The following is an 18,670-nucleotide window of genomic DNA, read 5'->3' as shown; positions in this document are numbered from 1 at the left end:
GCACACTAAGGCTGCTCTACAGCTATAATATACACCAACACTGCTTGACAGTTACAATATACACTGAATGACATCTGCAGCCAGAATGCACAACATTGCTCTGCAGTTACAATCAACACTAACTGCATTTGATAGGTACAATACAATGTAGAGCAGTGTTAGTCTGTATTGTAAACATTAGCTGTATTCTAACTGTGGAGCAGCATTAGTGTGTATTGCAACAGTAGTGAAGTGTTAGTATGTATAGTGACTGTACTGCAGTGTTATTATGATTAGAGACTGTGGAGCAGTGTACATGTGTATCGTAACTGCAGAGCACTATTAACACGCATTGTGACTGTGGAGCAGTGTTTGTGTGATTTGTAATGGTGGAGCAGTGTTAATGTGTATTGTAACTGCAGTGCAGGATTAGATATACGGCTACAGTGCACACTGAATGAGCTCTACAGCTACAATACACAATAAAATTGCTCTGCAATAACAATCAACACTAACAGTGTTTGACAGGTACAATACACACTGACAGTGCTCAAGAGTCACTATTCACACAAACGCTGCTCTACACTCATAGCACAGACTATTACTGCTCTACTATTTCAATAGACACTGACCCTACACTACAGTTACAATACACACTAAGACTGCTCTAAAGCCACAAAACATATAAACACTGCACTACAATTATAACACACACCAAAACTGCTCTACAGTCAGAATGCACACTAACACTGCTGTACATTTCCAATACAGGCAAACACTGCATGATGGTTAGATTGTGCACTGACATTGCTTTACAGTTACCATACAAACTTAGACTGCTCTACAGTCAGAATATACACAAACACTGCCTTACAGTCACAATATACACTAACACTGTCCTACAGTCACAATATTCACTGGCACTGCTATACAGTTACAATACAAACTAATACGACTTTACTGACACAATACACACTAACATTGCTTTACAGTCACAGTATTCACAAGCATTGCTGTACAGTCACATTCCACAAAAAACGCTGTTCTACAGTTACAACACAAACTAACACTGCTCCAAAGCCATAATGCACACTGACACTTCTCTATAGTCACTATGCACTATAGTTACAGTACACTGACACTGCTCTACAGTCACAATGCACAGTAACACTGCTCTGCAGTTACCATCAATACAAACACTACTCTGCAGTCACAACGTACACTAGCCCTGCCTGACAGTTACAGTACAAACGAACACTTCTCTACAGTCACTGTACACACCACACTGCATTACATCACAACACTCACTAATGCTGCACTGCAGTTACAATACACACTAACACTGCTCCACCGTTACAAATCATACGAACAATGCTCCACAGTCACAATGCATACTAACAGTGTTCTGCAGTTGCAATACACATAAGTACTGCTTTACAGTCACTGTACATCATAAGACTGCAGCTCAATCACTACAATATTAACACTGTACTACAGTTGGAATATGCGCTAAATTTACATTTACAGCGACAGTAAAGCAGTATTAGTGTTATTTGGAGCTGTAGAACAGTGTTAGAATGTATTTTGACTGTAGAACAGTATTAGTGTGTATTGCAATTGTAATGCAGCATTAGCATATATTGTAGCTGTACAGCAGTGTTATTGTGCACTGAGACGGCTTTACAGTTACTATTGACACTAACACTGCTTTACGGTCATGATACTCACTAATGCCCTCTACAGTCACAATACACACTAATGTTCATTCCAGGTACAATATATGCTAACACTGCTCTACCGACACGATACACACTAAGTGATAGTAAGAACTGCCAATGTTGGATTCTGAGATAACACAGTGTGGAGCTGGAGGAACACAGCAGGCCAAGCAGCACCAGAGGAGCAGGAAAGCTGACATTGTGGGTCGGAACCCTTCTTCAGAAATGGGGATGGGAAGGGGCCTCTGAAATAAATAGAGATAAATGGACATCCATTCCCTGTATACTTGCATGCCCCGTGCAGATGGCCTAAAAGCCCTCTGCTTCTTACTCTCCCGCAGGCCCCGACCAGCCCCTCTCCACTAACACCCTCATCTGCTTAATCAAACTCGTCCCTACCCTTAACTATTTCTTCAACTGCTCCCACTTCCTACAGACTGGGGTGGGGGTGGCCATGGACACCCACATGGGCCCAAGCTAGGCCTGCCTCTTTGTAGGATAAGTGGAACAGTCCCTTTTCCGCAGCTACATTGGCACTGTGCCCCACCTCTTCCTCTGTTACATAATGACTGTACCGGTGCCGCCTCACGCTCCAATGAGGAGCTTGAACAGTTCATTCACTTTACTGACACCTTCCACCCCAACCTTAACTTCACCTGGACCATCTCTGATACCTGTCTCTCATTCCTGGGCCTCTCTATCTCCATCTCTGGTAAACACCTCGAAACTGATGTCTATTTCAAGACCACCGACTCCCATACCTACCTAGAATATACCACCTCTCACCCTCCTTGCTGCAAGAACGTGATCCCCCTACTCCCAATTTCTCCGCTTCTGCCACATCTGCCCCATTCCACTCCCGAACATCCCAGATGTCCTCGTATTTCAAGGGCCGCTACTTCCCCCCCTCAGTGTCGAAAATGCCTCAACCACATCTCTTGCCTCAGCTCTCACACCCCCATCTGCAATAACAACAAAGACAGAATCCCCTTCGTCCTCACATATCATCCCATTAACCTCCGGATTCAACGCATCATCCTCCATCACTTCTGCCACCTGCAACCTCACCCTTCAACAAATGATACATTTTCCTCCCCACCATTATCTGCCTTCCGGAGAGACCAGTCTCTCCGTGACTCCCTCGTCCACTCCACACTCCCCACCAGCCCCAGCATCTTTCCCTGCAACTGCAGGATGTGCTACACCTGCCCTGACACCTCCCCCATCACCTCCATCCAAGGCCCCAAAAAAACCTTCCACATCAAACAAATGTTCACCTGAACATCTGCTAATGAGGTCAAGGGTCAACACCTTCCCGTCGTGAACCACTTCAACTCCACCTCCCACTCCCTGGACAACATGTCCGTCCTGGGCCTCGTCCAGTGTCACAACGATACCTCGCTGACACTGGAGGAACAGCACCTCATATTCCACCTTGGAAGCCTATACACTAATAATGCTTTACAATTACAATACACACTCACACTCCTCAAGACCCACTATTCACACTAACACTATTCTACATTCACAATATACACTGTTACTGCTCTACTGTTAGATTTGACACTAATATTGTGCTACAGTTACAATACACTCTAACGCTGACTACAGTCACCATACACACTAACTCTGCACTACAACAGCAATATGCATTAACACTGCACAACATGCGGAATACATAATAACACAACTCTACTGTTACAAAAAAGGTTAACACTGCATGACAGTTAGAATACGCACTAATACTCCTCTACAGTTACAATACAAGTCAACGCTGCTCTACGGTTACAACTCACACTAACACTGCTTTGCATACACAATACACACTAACACTGCCCTGTAAACAGAATACACACTAACACTTCAATGCAGTCAAAATACACATGAACACTACTCCACAATTCCAAGGCACATTAACTTAGGAGTATAATTACAATAAATGCTAGCACTGCTCCATAGTCACTATTCACCCTAACACTGACCAACAGTCACAGCACACACTATCACTGCTCTACTGTCGTAGTACGCACTAACACTGCTCTATCATCATGATACACACTAGCACTGTGGTATAATTACTATACACACAAACACTGCTCTACAGTCACAATACACACTAGCACTGGTCCATAATCAGAACACAAAATAATACTGCACTGCAGTCAAAATATACACTAGCACTGCTCTTCGATTACTGTACACACTAACACTGCAGTACAGTTAAAATAGCTGCTAGCACTGCTCCAAAGTTACTCTTCATACTAACATTGATCCACAGCCACAGTACAAACTGTCACTGCTCTACAGTCACAACACACACTACTGCTAAACTAGAGTGACAATACATGCTAACAGTGCACTACAGCCACTGTAAACACTAACACTGCTCTTTCATCACTGTATACTGTAACACTGCGGTAAAAATTACAATGCACACTAACACTGCTCCACAGTTCCCTATTCACACTAACACTGCACTACCAGTTACCACACACACTGATGCTGCATCACAGTCACAGTACACACGAATACTGCACTTCAGCCAGAATATACATTAACACTGGTTTACAGTTACCACACAGACTGCTCTACAGTTATAGCACAAACCAATACTGCTCTACAGTCACAATACACACGAAGACTGCTTCACAGTCACAATATACATTAGCACGCTCTACCGTCACAATACACACTAACAGTGGTCTACAGCCACTTTTTACACTAACATTGCTCTACAGTCTCAGTACACACCAACACTGCATGACTGATTACCATGCACACTAACTCTGCTCTACATTCACCTTACACACTAACACTGCTCTACAGCCACAATACATGCTAAGGCCATTCTATGTTCACAATTCTCACTAGCACTGCACTACAGTTACAGTGCACAATTACACTGCTCTACAGTGTACCTCTACAGGGGAGGTAATGGCCTAATAGTATTATCACTGAACTATTAATCCAGAGACCCAGATAATGTTCTGGGGTAGTAGGAACCGCAGATGCTGGAGAATCTGAGATAACAAGGTGTAGAGCTGGATGAACACAGCAGGCCAAGCAGCATCAGAGGAGCAGGAAAGCTGATGCTTTGGGCCTAGATCCTTCTTCAGAAAACTGGGGACCCAGTTTTGAATTCTGCCACTGCAGATGGTGGAATTTGAATTTAAACAAAATCTGGAATTAAAAGTCTAATGATGACCCTGAATCCATTGTTGATTGTTGGAAAAACTCATGTAGTTCACTAATGTCCTTTAGGGAAGGAAACTGTCATCCTTACCTGGTCTGGCCTACATGGAACTCCAGGTCCACAGAAATGTCGTTGACTCTTAACTAGGCAATTAGGGATGGGCAATAAATGCTGCGTAGCCAGCAACACCCTCATCCTATGAATGAATAAAGGAAAAAAAGTCACTTTTCACATTAACATTGCTCTACAGTTATATTACACATTAAAACTACACTACAGGCACAATGCACTCTAACACTACATTACGGTCAAAATCGACACTAACAGTGTTCTTCACTCACCATACACGCTGACACTGTTTGTCATTCACAATACACACAAACACTGCTCTATAGTTACAATACACTCTAACACGTTCTCCGGTCATATTTCACACTAACACTGCTCTACGTTAACTTTTCACATTAATATTGCTCTGCAGTTAAATTACGCATTAATACTGCACTACAGTTACAATGCACACTAACACTGCTCGACAGCCTCCATACACACCAACACTACACTACCAATTACTATTCACACCAACAATTTGCAAAGCAAACCAACTCTGCTCTACAGTCTCAATACACACCAAAACTGCACTACCAAATACCATGCAAACTAAGTCTGCTCTACATTCTCCTTACTCACTAATACTGTTCTACAGCCACAATACACACTAAGGCAGCTTTACAGTCACAAAATTCTCTAGCAATATTCTATTGTCTCAGTGCGCTCTAACACTGCATTAGCATCAAAGTAAACACTAACAGTGCTCTACATTCACAGGACTCACTAACACTGTTTGTCAGTCACAATAGACACAAATACTGTTCTACAGTTGCAATACACACTAACATTGCTCTACTGTCATATTTTGCACTAATACTGCTCTATAATAACATTACTCACTGGCAATGCATTACAGGCAGAATACACACAAGCACTGATTTACAGTTACCAGACACACTAACATTGCTCTACAGTTACAACACAAACCAACACTGCTATATAATCACAATACACATTAACAGTGCACAACAGTTACACAACACAATTGCACTGCACTTACACATACATTACACACTAACACTGATCTAAGGTTGCACTACAAATTAACACTGCACGACAGTTACAATGCACACTAACACAGCTCTACATTCAGTGCTTTACAGCCATAATGCACACTTAGACTGCTCTACAGTCACAATACTCATTAGCACTGCTCTACATTCTCAATACTCACTAACACTGCATTAGAGTTACAATATACAATTACGCATCTGTACACTTATGTTACACACTAACACTGATCTAAGATTGCACTACACACTAGTACTGCTCTACAGTTACAATGCACACTAACACTGCTCTACCCTCATAATAAACATGAACACTGCTGCATAGTCACAGTTCGCTCCATCACTGCTCTATATTCACAATACTCTAGCACTTTTTTACAATCACAATACACCCTAACACTGATCTAAAGTCGCAATACACATGAACACTGCTTTACAGTCAAAACACACTTAAACATGGCATGACAGTTATAATACACACTAACACTTCAATATAGTCACTATAGATGCTAACACAGCTCTACAGTTTTAATACACACTTAAGACTGCTTGATCGCTATGTTTCACATGAAGGCTACTTTATAGTCACAATACACACTAATACTGATCTATAGTTACAATACACACCAACACTGATCTACAGACACTTTTCACACTAACACTGCTCTACAGTAACATTACACATAACACAGCACTACATCCAGAATATATACTAACACTAGTCTGCAGTTACCATACACACTAACACTGCTCTACACTTACAACACAAACCAACACTGCTCTACAATCACAATACACACTGACAGTGCACAACAGTTACATTACACATTAATGCTGCACTACAGTCACGATAGACACTAACATTACTCTATAGTCACAATATTCACTAACACAGCTCCATTGTCACACAGGTCTACTGTTACAATACTGACTAACACTGCACTGCAATCAAAATACACACAATCACTGCTCTACACCTACAATGCACTCTATCACTGCTCTACACTCAAAATACACACAAAGACACAAATACAGCTTCAATACATACTAAGGCTGGCTACGGTCACAATACGCACTAACACTGCACTACAGCCAGACTAGGCAATAGTGCTGGTTTGCAGTTACCCTACACACTAACACTGCACAATCGTCACAAGACACATTAGCACTGCACTACAGTTACAATACCTACTAACACTGCACTACATGTACAGTACATACTAACACTACTCTACAGTCACAATACACATTAACACTGCACAACAGTTACATTACATATTAATACTGCACTATGCTCATGATACGTACTAACTCTGCTCTATATGTGCAGTGCACACTAACACTGCTCTACTGTTACAATACTACCTAATACTGCACTGCAGTTACAATGCATGCTGTCATTGCTTTACACCTAGAATACACACTAACGCTGCTCTACAGTCACAAAACGCACAAAGACTGCTTTACAGTCACAATATTCATTATTACTGCTCTATAGCCACAATTGACATGAACATTCCTCTACAGTCACAATACACTTTAACACTGCTCTACAGCCACAATACACACAAACAGTGCTTCACCGTCTCACGCAAACACTGCTCTACAGTTACAATACACACTAACACTGCACTACAGTTACAATTTACAATAATGCTGCTCTGCAATTACAACACACAAAAGCATTGTTCTCTCATCACAATGGTCAGTAACACTGCTCTAGAGTCACATTACTCACAAACACATCTTTTTTACAATCATAATACACCCTAACACTGCTCTAAAGTCACAATACATGCTAACTCTTCTCTGCAGTCACTATAGACGGTAACACTGCTCTACAGCTTCAATGCACTCTTAAGACAGCTTTATCATTATGTTTCTCGTTTAGACTGCTTAACAGTCACGATACACTCTAACACTGGTCTATAGTCACAATGCACAAGAACATAGCATTGCCAACAAAGTAGACACTAACAATGCTCTACAGTCACAATGCACATTAACACTGTTCGTCAGTCACATTACATACAAACACAGCTCTACAGTTACAATGAATACTAACACTTCTCTGTAATCACTATACACACCAACACTGCACTACCAATTGCCATGTACACTAACAGCGCTCTACATTCCCCTTAAACACTAACACTGCTCTACAGCCACAATACACACTAAGACTGCTTTACAGTCGCAATACCCTCTAGCACTGTTTTACATACACAATATTCAATAACACTGCGCTATAGTTACGGTACACAATTACACCGCACTACACCAACATTAGACACTAACACTGATCTAAGGTTGCACTACACATTAACACTGCTCTTGGGTTACAATACGCATTAAAACTGTTCTATCCTCATGATAAAGACAAACACTGCTCTATAGTCACAATACACACTAACACTGCTTTACAGCCACAACACTTTGATACTGCTTGACAATTACAATATACACTGACACTGCACTACAGTCACAATGTGCACTGACACTGCTTTACAGTAACAGTACACACTAACATGGCACGAGAGTAAAAGAATACACTAACACTACTCCAAATCATTTTTCACACTAATGCTGCTCAACAGTTACATTACACGTTGACACTGCACTACAGCCAGAATAGGCACTAACATTGGTTTGCAATGACTACACACAATAACACTGCACTACAGTCACAGTACACAATCACACCGGACAGCTGTTACATTACACATTAACGCTGCTCTACAGTTTTAATGCACAGTACCACTGCTCTACAGTTACAATACATACTAACAATGCTTTACAGTCCAAAGATGTGCAGGTTAGGTGGATTGGCTAAATTACCCATAGTGTTCAGGGAGGTGTAGATTAGGTGGGTTATAGGGGGATGGGCCTGGGCGGGGTGCTCTGCGGTTCAGCTTGGATTTGTTGGGCCGAAGGGCCTGGTTCCACACTGTAGCGATTCTATGATTCAGTAAGTCACAATTCACACTAACACTGCTCTACAATTACCTTACACACAAGCACTGCTCTACAGTCGCTTTTCACACTAATACTGTTTGACAGTTACATTACGCACTAACAATGCACTACAATTACAATGCACACTAACACTGCTCTACAGTCTCTATACACACCAACACTGCACTACCAAATACCATGCACACTAACACTGCCCTAAATTCACCTTACACACTAACACTGCTCTACAGCCACAATACACACTAAGACTGCTTTACAGTCACAATATTCATTAACACTGATCTACATCCCCGGTACTCACTAGCACTGGACTACAGTCACAATACACAGTTGCACTGCACTACAGTAACATTACACACTAAAACTGATCTAAGGTTGTGCTACAACCTGACACTGCATTCCAGGTACAATGCACACAAACACTGCTCTGTCCTCATAATAAACATGAACACTGCTGCATAGTCACAGTTCACTCTAACATTACTCTGTAGTCACAATAGTCACTAACACTTTTTTACAATCACAATATACCCTAACACTGCTATAAAGTTGCAATACATGTTAACACTTCTTTACAGCCACAACACACTGTAATACTGCATGACAGTAACAATACAGACTAACGCCTCTCTATGGTCACTAAAGATGCTAACACTGCTCTGTAATTTCCACACACACTTAAGACTGATTTATCATTATGTTTCACACTTAGACTGTTTTACACACTAACATTGTTTTATAGCTACAATACACATAAGCACTGGTCTATAGTCACAATGCACCCTAAAACTGCATTACCGTCAAAGTAGACACAAACAGTGCTCAACACTCACAACACGCATGACAGTTACAATGCACACTAAAACTGTTCTACAGCCACAATGCACACAAAAACTGTTTGACAGTCACAGTATTCATTAGCACTGCTCTACAGTCACAATTCACATGAACACTGCTCTATACTCACACTACACATTAACATTGCTCTACAGTTGCAATACACACTTTCACTGCTCTACAATCACAATTCACATTAACACTGCTCTACAGTTACCATACACATTAACACTGCACTGCAGTTACAATTCACAAATGCACTGCACGACAGTCACAATACACAATAACACTGCTCTATGGTCACAATGCACACCTACAATGCTCTACTGTTACAATACTGCCTAATACTGCACTGCAGTTATAACACACATTATCACTGCTTTACACCTACAATACATATAAACACTGCTCTACAGTCCCAATAAAGAGTGCTTTACAGCCACAATATTCATTAGCACTGCTCTACAGCCACAAATCACACGAAAACTGCTCTACAGTAACTTTTCACACTAATGCTGCGCTACAGTTACATTACGCCCTCAGACTGCTCTACAGTTATGATGCACACTAACACTGCTCTGTCCTCATAATAAATACAACCACTGCTGCATAGTCACAGTTCACTCTAACACTGCTCTATAGTCACTGTACTCATTAACAGTTTTTACAGTCAGAATACAATCTAACTGCTCTAAAGTCGCAATACACACTAACATTGCTTTACAGTCACAACACATTGTAACACCGCAAAACAGTTACAATACATACTAACAGTTCTCTACAGTCACTACAGACACTATTTTGCTTTACAGTTTCAATACACACTTAAGATTGCTCTACAGTCACGATACACATTAATGTTGCTTTGCAGTCACAATGTACACTAACACTGCTTAACAGTTGCAACACGCTTTAACACTGCTCTACAGTTACAATAAACACTGACACTGTACCACAGTCACAATGTACACAAATGCTGCTTGACAGTTATGGTACACACTAAGATTACTCTATAGGTACAATACACACTTAAGACTGATTTATGGTTATATTTCACACTTAAACTGCTTTACAGTCATGATACACATTAACAGTGCACTACAGTCATAATACACACTAACACTGGTCTACATTCACAATGCATTCCAACACTGCACTTCTGTCAAAGTAGTCACTAACACTGTTCTACACTTAAAATACACACTAAAACTGTTTGTCAATCAAAACACACACTAACACTGCTCTACAGTTACAATGCACACTAACACTGCATTACAGTCCCAAAACACATTAACTTGTCACTGCAGTCGCTATAGTCACAGCCACACTGTGTCATCCATGCAAAGTGCAGATCAAATACCAGATGCATAGACGTGTCAGTTTCCCAGCATAAAATGGAGGGAAACTCCTAATGTGAGATGTAAGAGTTAACTCAGGCTGAACCTGTAAGTTGATGAAAGTCAAGGCACTGTTAGATCAGATTGCTATCAAGGAACACTTACTTAGCAATAACCTGACCACTGATGCAAATTTATTTACCATCTCCATATACTCACCACTGACATGCCATCTTTTCCATGCTCCAGAACTGGCCTATCCCCTAGCCAAGCTGGTCCAGTATAGTTTCAGCACTGGCATTTACCCGTTAATGTGGAAAATTGCCCATGTATGGTCTGTATATAGGACATAGGACAAATCCAGGCCAGGAATAGAGAGCAAGTGCAGCTGAGCATGTGGCTACAGAGCTGGTTAGGAGGGAGGGCTTCAGATACGTGCATCATTGGGATACCTTCCGGGGAAGGCGGGACCTGTACAGGAAGGTCGGGTTGCACCTGAACTGGAGGAGCACCAATATCCTTGGCAGGAGGTTTGCTAGAGCTCTATGGGAGGTTTTAAAATAGTTGGTGGGGAGATGGGAACCGGAGTTATGGATCAGAGGATGGGGGGTAGCCTGTGTACAGACAGATACAGCATGCAGAGTGTCTGTGAGGAAGGATAAACAGTTGATATGGTAAAGTTGCAGTCAATACAATAGTTTGAATTGTGCCTATTTTAACACAAGAAGTGTCAGGAACATGGTTGACAAGCTTAGAGCATGGATCATGACTTGAAATTACAATGTTGTAGCTCAACTACAGGGAAGGCCACATTGTATTTGGTGCTTGGCAATGAACCAGGCCAGGTGTCAGATATCTCCCATCTGAGAGCATTTCGATGATTATGGCCTCCCCTGTAGTCATGCTACAATTCTTAGTTCCAAGTACTGATTCATGCTCTAATTTCATCACCCTTATTCCTGAGACTTCTTGCCTTAAAATAGACACAATTCAAATCATTGCACTGACTGCAGCTTTGCCCTACGATATACTTTGGTGGAGCAGATTTTGTCAGGCGTGTCCAGAAAGCTTAATCAAGGTTGAAGATGCAAGGATCAGAATGGGCTCTAGAGGGTTACAAGGAACTGAAGAATGAACTTAGGAGAGCTAGAAGGGGATATGAAAAAGTCTTGGCGGGTAGGATGAAGGAAAACTCTAAGGCATTCTATGCTCATGTGAGTAACAAGAGGATGGCCAGAGTGAGAGTAGGGCCTATCTGGGATAGTGGAGGGAACGTGTGTGCGGAGTCAGAGGATATAAGGGAGGTCCTTAATGAATACTTTGCTTCAATATTCACCAGTGAGAGGGACCTTGATGTTTGTGAGGAGAGCATGAAAGTAACAGGTATGCTTGAACAGGTTGATGTTAGGAAGGAGAATGTGCTAAAAATTTTGAAAAACATGAGGATAGATAAGTGCCCTGGGTCAGATGGGATGTACCCAATATTGCTACGGGAAGCAAGGGAAAAGATTACTGCACCTTTGGCAGTGATCTTTGCATCCTCACTGTCCACTGGAGTAGTACCAGATGACTGGAGGGTGGCAAATGTCATTTCCTTGTTCAAGAAAGGGAATAGGGATAATCCTGGGAATTACAGACCAGACAGTCTTACTTCTGTGGTGGGCAAATTATTGGAGAGGATTCTGAGAGATAGTATTTATGATTATTTGGAAACGCACAGTTTGATTACAAATATCCAGTGTGGCTTTGAGGGGGTAGGTCATGTTTCACAAGCCTTAGTGAATTCTTTGAGGATATGACAAAACACATTGATGAAGGTAGAGCAGCGGATGCATTGTATATAGATTTTAGCAAGGCATTTTGCAGAGCTTCCCTATGGTAGGCTCATTCAGAAAGTAAGGAGGCTTGGGATTGAGGGAAATTTGGCTGTCTGGGTACAAAACTGGCTGTCCAATAGAAGACAGAGGGCTACAAGGTTATGCTACAGTTCTATAAAACTCTGGTTAGACCACACTTGGAATATTGTGTTCAGTTCTGGTCACCTCATTATTGGAAGGATATGGAAACTTTAGAGAGGGTGCAGAAAAGATTTTCCAGGATGCTGCCTGGACTGAAGGGCAGGTCTAATGAGGAAAGGTTGAGGGAGCTAGGGCTTTTTATATTGGAGGGAGAAAGGATGAGAGGTGATTTGATAGAGGTGTACAAGATGATGAGAGGCATAGATAGAGTGGATACCAAGAAACTTTTTCCCTTTTTCCCAAGGTAGAATTGACTATTGCGAGGGGCATAATTTTAGGGTGATTACAGGAAGGTATTGGAGAGATGTCAGAGGTAGGTTCTTTAAACAGAGAGTGGTGGGCATGTGGAATGCGCTGCCAGCAATGGTAGTGGAGTCAGATACATTAGAGATGTTTAGGCGACTCTTAGATAGGCACATGGATGATAGTATAGTGGAGGATATGCGGGGTAGCTTGATCTTAGTAGGATGATTGGTCAGTACAGCATCGCAGGCCAAAGGGCCTGTGCTGTGCTGTGCTGTTCTATGTTCTATGACCTATGTTCTATGTTCTAATCCAATCTGGTAAAGTATCACCCCATCAATCTCTTCTCAATCATCAATAAAATGATGCAAGGGATCATTGACAGTGCTATCAAGCAGTACCTGCTCAGCAATAACCTGCTCAATGATGCCCAGTTTGGGTTCCGCCAGGGCCACTCAGCTCCTCACCTCATTACAGCCTTTGTTCAAACTTAGGCAAAGAGCAGAATTCCAGAGGTGAGGTGAGAGTGGCAGCCCTTGATATGCATTTGACTGAGTGTAGCATCAAGAAACCCAGCAAAACTGGAGTTAATGAGAATCAAGGATAAAACTCTACTGTTTGGAGTCATACCTGGCACATAGGAAGATGATTGTGATTGTTAGAGGTCAGTCATCTTGGATCCAGGACATCTCTGCAGGAGTTCCTCAAGGTCATAGGCTCAACCATCTTCAGCTGCTTCATCAATGAGCTTCCTTTAATCATAAGGTCAGAAGTGGGGATGCTGAGGCAGTCCATGTTCAATTGCAACAAGACCTGACAATATCCAGGCTTGGGCTGACAAGTGGCAAGTGACATTTCTGCCACACAAATGCCAGGCAATGACCTTCTCTACCAAGAGACAATCTAACCACCACCTCTTGATATTCAATGGTGTTCCCATCACTGAATCCCCTACTATCAATATCCCAGGGATTACCATTGACAAGAAATTGACTGGATTTGCCAAATCAACACAATGGATACAAGAACAGGTCAGAGCCTAGGAATACCATGGTGAGTAACTCACCTCCTGATTCCACAAAGTATCTACAAGGCAGATATCAGGAGTGTGATGGAATATTCCCCATTTTCCTGGATTGGTACAGCTCCAACAACACTCATGAAGCTTGACACCATGATTAGCATCACATCCACACAAACAACCACTCCCTCCACCATTGATTCTCAATAACAGTGTTGTGTACAATCTACAAGATGCACCACAAAATTCATCAAAGATACTCAGACTGTATCTCCCAAACCCTCAATCTCTTCCACATAGTAAGGCAGATATTTGGGGACACCATCACCTGCAAATTTGCCCTCCAAACCACTCGCCATCTTGACTTGTCAGTATCACTGTGTCAAAATCCAGGAATTCCTTCCCTCAGGATGTTGAAATGTTGAAAGCTAATCAATGATGGAAGACTCAGAAGGAGACACCTCAGATTTCCCAAGCTGCTGTCTCTCATGAGGGGCGTCATGACGTAACAGGTGGATATGATTTGCTGACTGAATCATGCTAAGTCGCGTAATGTCAGTAAATGGACCAGGGCAATTCAAAAAGGCAGCCCACCACCACCTTCTCAAGAGCAGTTAGGGACAGGCAATAAACGGTGACACAGCCAGTGATGTCCATATCCCAGAAAAGAATTGTAAAAAGTCTTGGAACTGAATTTTGATGCAATGCTCATCAATCTCAGATATAAGGCTGTTAATGACTGAAGAAAAATTGATGCCACAGTAAATTCGCTGTTTATCTTTGAGAACACACTCGTGATCTGATCGTGACAGACAGGACACAATCTGGCTCAAACCTTCAGAAAAAAAATTGTACAAAATTTCTGAACAATAAGTAGTTCAAAGTAATAAATGTTCTTGAAGTTGGCTCACATTGAAAATTGCTTCTCCTTTGATGTGATAAATGTTTGTTCCGTCCTATGAAGATCAGTCCTTTTAGTTATATTACCCTTATTTATTTATGGAGAATGAAACCAAGTTTTGGCTCCATGTTTTAAACTGGGAGAGCCCAATAACATCCCTCTAGCTCCCAAATTGTCTTTTGAAGATGACCATAATATTTGAGGAAAGAACAGTTTCGGTAAAGAAATCTATTGAATGAGGAATTTTCCAGGAGGTTGGGATGCAATATAAACAGATGAAATAAATCTTTGAGATAAAGATTATACCTGCAGTTTCATTATTTAAAGGATGTATAAACTTTGGATGTGCAAATACTGATATCAAAGCTAAAGTAAATAAGAGAAAGAACATTGTATATGTCTGTCAGAGAACGAGTCCAAGTAAAAACCATTTCACTGTTCACAAAGGATAAAGTGTAACAGCAGCTCAGCAATCCTGCTAGGCTGTCAGCAATTCCAGAGAAGGTTCAAAAAGCCTACCAATTCCTCATTACAAACCACTGTGCTAATGGGATTTACAGCTTACAAACAAGATCAACAGTTCCAATGTTAGTGACAATGGCCCAAACTTTATATTTTCTCATCAACACCTGCACAGGGATGTTTATTTACATCTATGGAGCAGGTGGGCCTTGAACCCAGGTCCCCTAGATCAGAAATAGGGACACTACTACTGTGCTTATCATTAGACACCTCCAATTTACATCATTGATCCGTTCAGGATAACCTTCCATTTGGTCTGACTAGGTGCCTCTAAAATGTGTTGTCTTGCTGAATGACTTCCTGTGGTCATCCATATTTTATCCACTATCTAAGTGAAGGTGGGCTATGTGCCAGGATTTGTTAGTGTCTATGAGCTGTGGTGTGTGGTCCCTAGGAGTAGATTGTGCACAAGTGGAAACACTTTCTCCACCTACAAGACCAAATTGCTGAAGTTCAAAGATATTTCCATCGGTCGTCCATAATGAGTAAAAACAGCTGAGTTATTTTTCTTCACCATTACTTCAGCTGTAATTGTCTTGAAAGCAATGGCTTTTAGAAATCGGATTGTCATATCTATAATTGTACAAAAATACTTGGTGTAATAAACCAGCAGACTGCCGGCACTGGTGATCTGAAACAAACACAGAAAGTGCTGGAGAAGTTTAACAGGTCTGGCAATATCTGCAGAGATAAAAGCACAGTTAATGTTTCGAGACCAGTGACCCTTCATCAGAATAAGCTGTACTGGCGGCCCAGCGATAATGGGAACTGCAGATGCTGGAGAATCCGAGATAACAAAGTGTGGAGCTGAATGAACACAACAGGCCAAGTAGCATCTTAGGAGCACAAAAGCTGACGTTTCGGGCCTAGACCCTTCATCAGAGAGGGGAATGGGGAGAGGGTTCTGAAATAAATAGGGAGAGAGGGGCAGGTGGACCGAAGATGGATAGAGGAGAAGATAGGTGGAGAGGACAGTATAGGTGGAGTGGTAGGGAAGGGATAGGTAAGTCCAGGGAGGGCGAACAGCTCAAGGAGGCAGGATCCCATTTTTGTTTTTGAGGAATGGTCCTACTCTGTCCAGTTAACTATCGACTAATGGTTCTTCAAAAACTGGCTTGCTATTAAAGGCACTAGTTTGATCACATGTTGAGGTTTTCCCACTACCTGACATGTACGAGACATTTCATTGAACTGCAAGACATCCTTATGAAATCATGGTATAATAAAATATCTGTTTATCAATGCCAGACTTTTCTCCAAGCCAACACAGACAGGAAAGCATTTGGTGACCACCAGGAAGACTGAAAGTGCGGGCAGGCATTGGAGGAGTCATGTGTGTCCAATCCCCTCTCAAACAGGTCTTGGGTGAAAGTATTGAACTGGAGGAAGGCTATCTACAACACAATTAGACAGGAACTGGGGAATGCAGATTGGGGACAGCTGTTTGATGGTAAGTCCAAATATGGCATATAGGAATCTTTTAAAGGCCAGTTAAATAGCATTCAGGACCAACATGCTCCTGTGAAAATGAAGGATAAGGATGGCAGGATTCAGAACTCTGGATGACAAGAGAAATTGAGAGATTAGTCGAAAAGAAAAAGGAGGCATACATAAGGTTTAGGAAACTGAAGAGAGACAGATCCCTCCAAGAATGCGAAGACAGCAGGAAAGAACTCAAACAAGGAATTAGGAGGGCTAAAAGGAGCCAGGAAATATCCTTGGCAAACAAGAGCAAGAAAATCCCGATACGATGTATATATAAATAAGGAGCTAGAGGATAGTTAGGGAAAGGATAGGAAAAAGCAGGGAATTTATGCTTGGGGCCAGAGGAGGTGGGGTGTAAGTATTCACAAAAGAGAAGAACAAGGTGATGATGAGCCTCATGAGGAATATGTTGATATTCTAAGGCATGAAAATGAAAATAGAGTCATTGGATGTTTTCAAAAACATTATGATAGACAAGTCCCCAGCACCTGATGGGACCTATCCCAGAATGCTGAAGGAGGCAAGTGAGGAGACTGCTGGGGCCATGTACAAAATCTTTGTATCTTCTTTAGTCACAAGGGATTACATCAGATTCCCTACAATGTGGAAACAGGCCCTTTGGCCCAACAAGTCCACACCGCCCCTTGGAGCATCCCACCCAAACCCATCCCCCTATAATCCACACCCCACGAACACTATGATCAATTTAGCATAGCCCATCAACTTGCACATCTTTGGACTGTGGGAGGAAACCAGAGCACCTGGAGGAAACCCACGCAGGCACAGGGAGAATGTGTGAACTCTGCACAGACAGTCGCCCAACGCTGGAACTGAACCCGGGTCCCTGGGGCTGTGAGGCTGCAGTGCTAACCACTGAGCCACCATGCCACCCCATAAGATAGGCCCCAGAGGATTAGAGAATAACCAATGCTGTTTCTTCATTTAAGAAAGGCAACAGGGATAGCCCAGGAAATTTCAGGCCGGTGAGTTTTATTTCGGTTGTAGGAAAATTATTGGAGAAGATTCTTAAGAGTTAGGATTTACTCATGTTTGGAAAAACATGGATTATTAATGATAGACAACATAGCAATATGCAGGGAGGGTCATGTCTCACAAACTTCATTGAATTTTTGAGGAAGTAGCAAAGATGATTGACAGGGAGAGGTTGTATTGTCTATATGGACTTTAGCAAGGCCTTTGACAATGTTCCACTTGGCGGGCTAGTACAATAGGTGAAGTCACATGGGATTGGTGGTGTCCTGGTAAGATGGGTACAGAACTATCTTAGTCATGGAAGACCAAGAGTAGTGGCTGAAAGA

General features: G+C 41.9%; 1 long non-coding RNA gene across 1 annotated transcript in view; it reads right to left on the bottom strand.

The window, feature by feature from the left end:
* The window catches only part of LOC132211008 (uncharacterized), a 181,763-nt gene that overhangs the window by 34,966 nt on the left and 128,127 nt on the right, over positions 1-18,670 (bottom strand). Inside the window, exon 3 of the long non-coding RNA XR_009447290.1 lies at positions 4,981-5,086. This is a non-coding gene — a long non-coding RNA (uncharacterized LOC132211008). The remainder of the gene's footprint in view (positions 1-4,980; positions 5,087-18,670) is intronic.

Source organism: Stegostoma tigrinum, chromosome 26 (assembly GCF_030684315.1).
Source record: "Stegostoma tigrinum isolate sSteTig4 chromosome 26, sSteTig4.hap1, whole genome shotgun sequence".
Classification (NCBI taxonomy): Eukaryota; Metazoa; Chordata; class Chondrichthyes; order Orectolobiformes; family Stegostomatidae; genus Stegostoma; species Stegostoma tigrinum.
This window is presented reverse-complemented; position numbering and strand designations above follow the sequence as displayed.